At 30.6% G+C, this 9,030-nt stretch overlaps 1 pseudogene across 1 annotated transcript; it reads right to left on the bottom strand.

Annotated features, from left to right (window-relative positions):
* Positions 1-313: 313 nt before the first annotated feature.
* Positions 314-3,659, bottom strand: LOC145191588 (uncharacterized; annotated as a pseudogene). The gene is made up of 9 exons (XR_016453772.1): positions 3,152-3,659; positions 2,883-3,042; positions 2,723-2,790; positions 2,546-2,620; positions 2,338-2,428; positions 2,051-2,083; positions 1,724-1,976; positions 1,406-1,627; positions 314-1,332 (listed from the first exon to the last, which is right to left on the bottom strand). The product of XR_016453772.1 is annotated as an uncharacterized LOC145191588 (transcript).
* Positions 3,660-9,030: the final 5,371 nt, after the last annotated feature.

The raw sequence follows: 9,030 nt of genomic DNA, 5'->3' as shown, positions 1-9,030 counted from the left end.
TTCAAAATTATATGCACTATTTATAGCTATGTATATATATATATATATATATATATATATATATACAATATATATATATATATACTATATATATATATACTATATAATATATATATATATATATATATATATATATACTATATATATATATACTATATAATATATATATATATATATATATAAAACTATATATATATATATATATATGTATATAATATATATATATATATATATATATATAATGTATATATATATATATATATATATATATATTGGGTTGGCAAACCCTAAACAATAAATACTAGATATTTTTTTATGTCTATTAAAACTCATCTACATTACCTTACAATATAAGATTTTAAAAGAGATTACTAAAAAAATCTTGAAACTTTAAAAAAAGAAAGTTACTCTGACTAAATAGCTCTTTGAAAAAAAAATTCAATACAAGCAACCCAGGACGAAAAGTTCTATAGAACTTCTATAAACTTTTGAAACATATGGTCTATAGAAATTCTATAGAAATTCTGTAGAACTTCTATAGAATGTCTATTAACTTCTGTAGAACTTGCTATAAAACTTTTTTTTTTATTAATATATGTAAAAAAAAAAAGTTCTATAGGAATTTCTATAAAAATTAGCAGAGATTTTATAGAAATTCTATAGAATCCTATAGAATTTCTATAAGCCATGTGTTTCAAAAGTTCCAAGGACAAAATATGTATAGATTTTCTATACAAAAAATCAATCCTTTTTTCTATAGGCTTTTGGAACATTATTTATAGAAACTCAACAACTAAAAGTCTATAGAATATGCAATTGAAAGTCTATAGTAGTTTGGTCTATAGAAATTTAACTACAGAAAGTCTATAGAAGTTTCCATAGATCGTATTTTTCGAGAGTGAATATAAAATATTTTTTATTATCATTTAGATGGTCTATAGAATCAATAGAATATATTCCATCGATTATAGTCTATATTATATATGACATCCATTATATATTGCATATATAATATACCACATATATTATAGACAATATAATTGCTAGCTATAGCAATTTCATAGACTATTTATGATATTCTATAAACCATCTGTATATTACATATAAGGAATATTTGCTATTGGGAGAAAAAATAAGAAAGAGAGCATTTATAAACTTTTAAAACAAATGACTATATATTAAATAATCAAAAAAGACAGAAATACACTATGTGTATTCTTGTAACATCTTTCATATTTTAACTCTTCTTAACTTTTGACGCAATATTTAATTTTATTTTGATTGCTGTTTGCACATCCTTTGACGACACTCCCAGTATCTGACAGGCACAAGCTAAAAATACAAAAGAGTTCAATTAATTACTTCTTTCGTTTAATAAAGAAATTCAAATGCTATAACTATTTACCAACAACACCATCAACGAGGTCTTGACTATTTTGGGTTTTGCTTCTTTGTCAGAGTGAGCATTACTTTGCTTGCCAGAAAAACTGACACTTCTCAGATAGTCTGTGTTTCCCACCAATGACACCAAAAGATCATTTACAAATCTATTTGTACCATACAATTTGTTACATTTGCTGAATTTTACATGGTCAATGTATATTTTGTGACCTGGTACTAAATGTTTCTAAATTACAAAGTAGAAGTTTTATGAATATAATTCATATAATTAAATATGTAAATAAAAAAAAATAGATAAATTTTGCAACATGAAAATTTTTACTCTACTAGATTCGTCTGGGTAGTAAGGTTCTTTCCAGATTGGAATGGATATACAAACAGGAGTTTCAGTAAGATTTGATTTAGAAACAAGACTGTCATTAAACGTTAAGTTAAAATAATAAAATTAATATTATTAAATGTAATGCATTTCAGAAACAATAAAGCCAAATAGAAAACAAAATAATATTCACTTTTTTCATGTTCAGAATGCTTTCTCATTGATGTCTCCATCTTAGTGAGAAGTTGAGCAAATCCTAATTAAATAATCATTTAAAATTTTTTAACGATGCATAAGTTATTTTTAAATGCATTTCAAAGCTTTACTTACTATTTTCATTGCATTCCTTTCCTTTAAGATCCCCTTAAATACAATACAGCTATACTAACTTCATTAAATTTAAAATGACATTATGGAGACCCCTCCAAACCACAAAAGTGTGGAACCCTGTGCGTACATACATACATACATACATACATACATACATACATACATACATTCATTCATTCATTCATTCATTCATACATACATACATACATACATACATACATACATACATACATACATACATGCATGCATACATACAAAAATGTAGATATGTATAAATTTAAAGACACCTGCCGCTCTTTCTTGCAGCTGTTCTCTTAAAACTTTATTCTCTTCTTTCAGTTCATCAAGTTTAATTTCTAAAGCAACTTTATCTGCATTCTAAAACAGGAACATAAAGGAATACTGAATTTAACAAAGTTTACTATAAAATTAAAAAGAATTTTCCGCAAACCCATAGTTAAAATTAGAAGTATTTATAATATAAAATAAATGTACAATATTTTTGATATCTTTTATGTTTTTTTCAACACAAAATCGTTTAGCTTTTGCACAACTTTTACCATCATATTTCTAAAATAAGCTGATAAACAAGAATCAAATATTTTAAAATAGCATTTAACATTCATAACCAGTTTTTTAAAATGTTCATCATAACTACACACTTAAAGTTACCTGATTTGGTAACGGTGGAACAACTCTTACAAGGCCATTTGCTTGATTGTTTAACTCCTCCAAATCATCTTAATTATTTAAAATATAAAATATTATAATACTTGTTTCATTAAAAAAATGGAACTTTTACACATAAATGTATATTCTTAATTCTGCTTACCCCCCGATTTCAAGACCTTTGCCTCATAACTTTTCCAAGTAGGAGAACCAGACTTTAAGGCCTAGTTCTGCAACAGTGCATTGAAATGACTTGATGGCCACTGTACAACAACATTTTCTCCATATACAATAGGACCTTTAATCCAATCAGTTCAACCAACCTAAATGAAATCAGTTAACTAATAATAAGTATTTATTTTTAAAGAGATTTTATACCTTAACTCTATTAAACTTCTCCATTTTATCAAAAAAGAAAAATTAAAATAATACCTCAATATAATTATCAGCAACAAAATTGTAAATAGAATATTCAAAATTCATTTTAATTTAAGTCTTTTCTTTGCTATTTCAAAAAATAAAAAAAAAACTAAAAAACAATAAATGATAGTAACAAATTTATAAAAGAAAATAATCTTCATTTTATAATAATTATTATTGTCCTCTGTAGTTCTTCTTTTTTAAATTTCTTACATTGAATTTATACAAGTCAAAAATAAGGAAGTCATTTAATTTACACCAGTCAAAAATAAGGAAGTCAGACACTGACTTTTTGTTGAAATAACAAAAATATTAAAATACTGATAATATAAAGTTTGCCACAGACAAATGGGAAAATTATGAATTTTCTGTTTATACCAGCCAAAAAATTTAAAAAAATAGAAATAAAGTGCTGCAACAAAACAAATGATTAGTAATAAGAAATATTTTTACTATTACTAATTAATACTATTTGAATTTTATTATTATTAATTTTGAAAATAAAAGTTTCTTTATTTAAAAGATTATTTAAAAAAATTTTAAATCTTTAGTTCACCCTCAACAAATTTATGGCGCTACTCCACTTTCTCCCCCCCCCCCCCCCTAATTTTATGATTGATTCTGATAGAGAATTTTATGCTGATTAAGAATCGTATAAAAACATGGGTCTCAAAATCAACGGAAAGTGCTCTAATCTGAAGTTGAAAGTACAAAAATATACCACAAACAATGATATATTAAAAATAACTTGATGTCTAACTTCCACGTATTTTTTGAAGCAAAAATCGGCCATTATGGGGGGCAAATTTAACAAATCAAAAGCTTCGTATTTGTTTTGTTTTGATAAATAGCGTAAAGATTTTGCCCCCCATAATGGCCGATTTTTGCTTCACTTTTTCTTATACCGATTTACGGCAGTTAGACATCTAGTTTTTCTTAATATATCATTGACCACAAATCGCTAATATTCGCCATCTTGAAAAGTGATTTTTTTTGTTTAAAAGTTATCCTTTCAAAGTATCAACAGCCTGGTTTTTATTTTTTATATTAAAGATTTCGAATAATAGAACAAAGAACCGGTGCGTTAAGTTCATAATCAGGTGTATTGACCGCATTTTTTTTCTCTTAGCAGGTAATGAAATTCAATGGCATTTACTCTTATCGCGTCAATTTGCTTCAACTGGATTCTTAGTTTGTTAGCTTGAGTGTCTTTTAAAACTTTTGTCAAATAAGTTGAAAAATTCTTTCATTGATTATATTCTACAATTCACTTTAAAACAAGATAAAAATTTTTTAATTATAAAAATAATTCTTTAAAACTATTGACTTTCTTTTAAAACTTCAAGTTAACCCCCCGTGAATTCATTTTCATTATGTTTGTCATATAAAAAGGAGTGCTTCAGAATAGTTTTTCTGCTTCTTCATTTATCTACATATCATGGCTCTTCGAAGACCAACAATAGACGCTTTTGACTCACTTTCTTTGACAGAAATAGGAGCAAAATTCAAATACGATATCGAAGCTACAATTCACTGGTGCAGAACTTATGGTTTACTCGCTGAAAGCATGAATTGTAGTGTATGTAACGTGCCCTGCACACAGCAAACAAAGAATGGGTCAGTTGATCAAGTTATTTGGAGATGTCCAGTCCAGAGTTGTTAGTGGGTTGGGTTAACCCATGGGTTGGGTTGGGTTGGGTTGGGTTGGGTTGAGGAAGTATAACCCACTGATAACCCACGCCTTAGCTGCATTTTCATTGTATTTTCGCCGTTTCACCGTTATGTTTATTTCATTATTTGCGCTTAAGATTTAACGGATTTGCTATCAAATGACGCAGTTTTATTAAAGCCAACCGTCGAAATTCGTGATGTGACTGACGGCATAAGAAGAACGGACCCGTTTGATGAGCTGCGAACAATGCAGTCAACGCGAGATCGGCCACAGATGCAAGACGCGCAATTACATAATGAAGCAACAGTGCTACAGGAGACTTGCCAACATGAACTGTCCAGCTACAAGAGTCTTCGTGTTACTGCTGCGTGCAAGAATCCCGTAACCTTCTGGAAGGACAACGCAGCCGATTATCCCATTCTAGCAGCAACATCTCGCAGACTATACTGCATATCAGCAAGCTCTGCGCAGTCAGAAAGAGACTTTTCTTCTGTTGGGCACTCCATTACAGAGACAAGGTCACAACTATCACCGGCTAACGTAGAAGCTATCGAATTAGTACGCTGGGGAATGCGAAATGACATGTTTCACTAATATAGTGCTCATTTATGTTAAAGCTGTTCTTTGTTAGTTTGCTTACTAACACATACAGTGACAGTAACTGAGTAACAACATATTATTTGTATCTAATATGGTTGTATAGGCTAGAATGTATTAAAATGTCGCCAATTTAACGGTATAATTATACATGTTTGCATGCACTCCGTGGGTCAACCCATGGGTTGGGTTGGGTTCATGTGGCAGTGGGTTGGGTTGGGTTGGGTTCAATTTTCTTAACCCACTAACAACTCTAGTCCAGTCAAGCGCTGCAAAAGAACCTTCAACATTAGAAAAGGCAGCTTCTTTGAGAAATCTCACCTACAATTGTGGCAAATATTGGGCTTAACTTACGCTTGGAGTAGAAGTGCAGGTAAGAGCCGGGGATTATCAATAAGTGATTTAAGGCAAGAGTTAAATATCGGAAACGACAGCACCATTGTTGATTGGAATTAATTTTGCAGAGACATTTGCGTCTCATATTTCCTCAATAACCCTGATCCAATAGGCGTTCCAGGGTGCATTGTTGAAATAGATGAATCTGTTTTTTGTCGAAGAAAATATCAAGTTGGTAGAATAATCCCGCAGCAGTGGATATTTGGTGGGTATGAACCTGCAACGAAGAAAGGCTTTTTGATTCCTGTCCAGAACCGCGATGCTGCAACATTAATTCCTATCATACATCAATGGATACTTCCTGGCTCTATTGTCTGGAGTGACATGTGGAGAGCATATAATGATTTGCAAGCTCCAGCATATTTACATGGTACCGTTAACCACACCCTCAACTTTGTAGATCCACAGACAGGTGTAACAACAAATCACGTGGAAGCTATGTGGTGTCGAGCAAAAGCAAAATTCAAATCAATGATGGGGCCAACTAATCGCGAAATGGTAGCTGATTATTTATCCGAGTTTATGTGGATGCAGAGATTTTCCGAACATCGGTTTTTTCACTTTTGGGATCAAGTTTTAACAGCATATCCTGTTTGACATCCTGTGTGCATCAAACGTAACATACATTATAATTCATGCCTAAGGTTGTGTAAATCAAAAAACGGCTATTTTCATAGCCACACAAAATTATTAAGAACATTTTTTGCAAAGAACATTAAGAAAGCCCTTTTTTATTACTCTATGAAAGTTTGTCTTTCCAATTAATTTTTTTCTTTAACCCTATATTGCATGATTTATCCGAGATATGATTTAAAAAATTAAAAAACCTATAAAAACGTTTAGGTCCAAGAAAACTAAGAGTTATCAAAAAAAAGTTTGTACCTCATGAATTAGGTTTTTTGGGCTTTGTTGCTTTAAAGCAACAATATGCAGTAATGATAATAATTTAAAACAATTACACTGTCAAAGAATAATGTATCAAAAGAAGTTATTATCATAAACTAGCCACAAACTTATTCAAGAATTCAAAAATACAATAAATTACATAATAATTGTGTTTAAAAATTTAACTTTCTCAACCTGGATCGAATCTGGTATAACTCTAGTATGGCAAATAAAAGTTAAAATAACAAAAACTCTTTTTTTTTGCTTCTTTATTATATTCAACAATCAAGTTTAATCAAAAACAATTTAAACTGAAGTTAGTTTTCACAGATTACTCGTGAAACTTTCGAAAACAATTGGAATTAGATGTAAAGCATAAATGAACTTTACACTTCTTACAAAAAACCTTTGTTATTCCAGTGCAGCCTGGGTATTTACAACGACCCTTTTTATCTATGAAAGAAGGAAAATGACCAATATTATCTTTTCTAGTGGATGGCTCAGGTATGTTTGCAGCAGGACCTCTTCTCTTTTTTGCTCTATGAAGATGGTCAACAGAAATGGATGGTCGTCCTCGCCTATTTAAAACCTTATTAGACTGGACTAAGCAATTTGCAATTTTTAGTTTAAATATGCGTAGTTGAAGAATATTTTTCTTTAAAGCTTGTACCCTTTTCATGTCTCTACAATAGAGTATCCATGCTTGCACTACAATCAAGTCAAGAAAATGCCAAATGAGTTTGTGATACCACTTTTTGGATCGAATATGGATTTTGTAAAGACTCAGCATGCCATCAAGGAGATCTACTCCACCCATATATTTGTTGTACGTAGTAACAATAGATGGTTGTTTGACTTGAACAAATCTCTTGGATTTTCTATCCCAGCGATTAACAATGGTTATTGGATTCAACCTCTCACAGGTTGTTAGCAATGCAACACCCCTGTTATCGAACCATCTGATAACACGAAGTTCAACATTATCAACTGTAGTAACCCTGATGGCAGTTGAACCTCTGCCTTCTTTTTTTAATTCACCATCATTGGGCAGGTTGACATTTGGGAGTCTGTTTGTACGCACTGTTCCTGTGCATGCTATGCCTTGATTGTAAAGTGTTTTCACCAGTTCCAATTCAGTGTACCAATTGTCAAAGAATAGCTTGTGCCATTTATGCCTTTGTACATTTACTAACAAGTGCATCACAATATTTCCAGATGCTTTCAAATCAGGCTGTCCTTTACAAACATCAATTGAACCTGAATGTATCTCAAAATTGTGAACAAGTCCATCAACACCAGCCAAGATGTAAAACTTAAAGCCCCACTTTTTAGGTTTTTGAGGATTGTATTGTTTCAAAGAAGATCTTCCTTTGAAAGGAACAATTTGTTCATCAATACACATAATTTCATCGTGTTTCAGGCTAATAAAAGATTCCTTCAGCATGTTGATGATCGGACGTACCTTGTAAAGCTTGTCAGTACAATTTTCTGGACGCTGAATGTCGTCATTGCAATGAAGAAACGACTTTATTTTTTCAAATCGGTTTAAAGTCATCACTGAGGCAACTTTTTCAAAATACAACTCATTGCTCCAGTACATACGTGTTGATGGGAGCTTTGCAATACACATTAAATACAAAATGCCAATAAATTGCTCTAGTTCATTTTTGTCCAAATGTAAATTCTTCTCTATATTTTTTTGTAAGGCATATTTATTAGACTCATCAACAATATTTTGAAGAAGTTCATCAGTTAGAAATCTTCTTACATATGACATCGGATCATCTGAGATTATATTACCATCATCTTCTTCATTGTTACTGTTTTGAAATGGAAGATTTATTTGCTCAGCATCATCAGCTTTTTTTATCTTCCAAATAAGATTTCGTTTTTTTTTCTGCTGTTGGCGTACTGGTGGTGGTGGTTGCAGTAGCGGATGTGTTTTATCTAATGGTAACTGTGGTGCTTGTTGTTGTTCATTACAATCAGAAACATCACTATCTGATTCTGAATTAGCATATTCTGATTCTGACTCTGATATAATGAAGTCTTCATCAGATTCACACGATAGATCACTGACATCAGACAACTGAGGTTGGTCTACAGGGAAAACAGTTTCTCTAAATGGAATTTTTAACTTCTTTGAAGATCCATAGAAATTTTTAGGATTCATCTGCAACAATAAATAAGCAATCTAAAAATATTCTTATCTTTCCATAAAGGAGATTGCATTGAATAATAAATTTATTTTAACAGTGCTTCAAAGGTTAAGTAGCAAAACAAATAATCTTAAAACGTATATTTATATACATATATATATATATATATAGGTGACTAATGC

The sequence above is a fragment of the Hydra viridissima genome, unplaced genomic scaffold, assembly GCF_058129835.1.
Source record: "Hydra viridissima isolate aposymbiotic clone 2 unplaced genomic scaffold, HvirCarnegie_v1 scaffold_6, whole genome shotgun sequence".
Taxonomy (NCBI): Eukaryota; Metazoa; Cnidaria; class Hydrozoa; order Anthoathecata; family Hydridae; genus Hydra; species Hydra viridissima.
The sequence above is the reverse complement of the archived record's forward strand: the minus strand, read 5'-3'. Positions and strand labels throughout refer to the sequence as shown.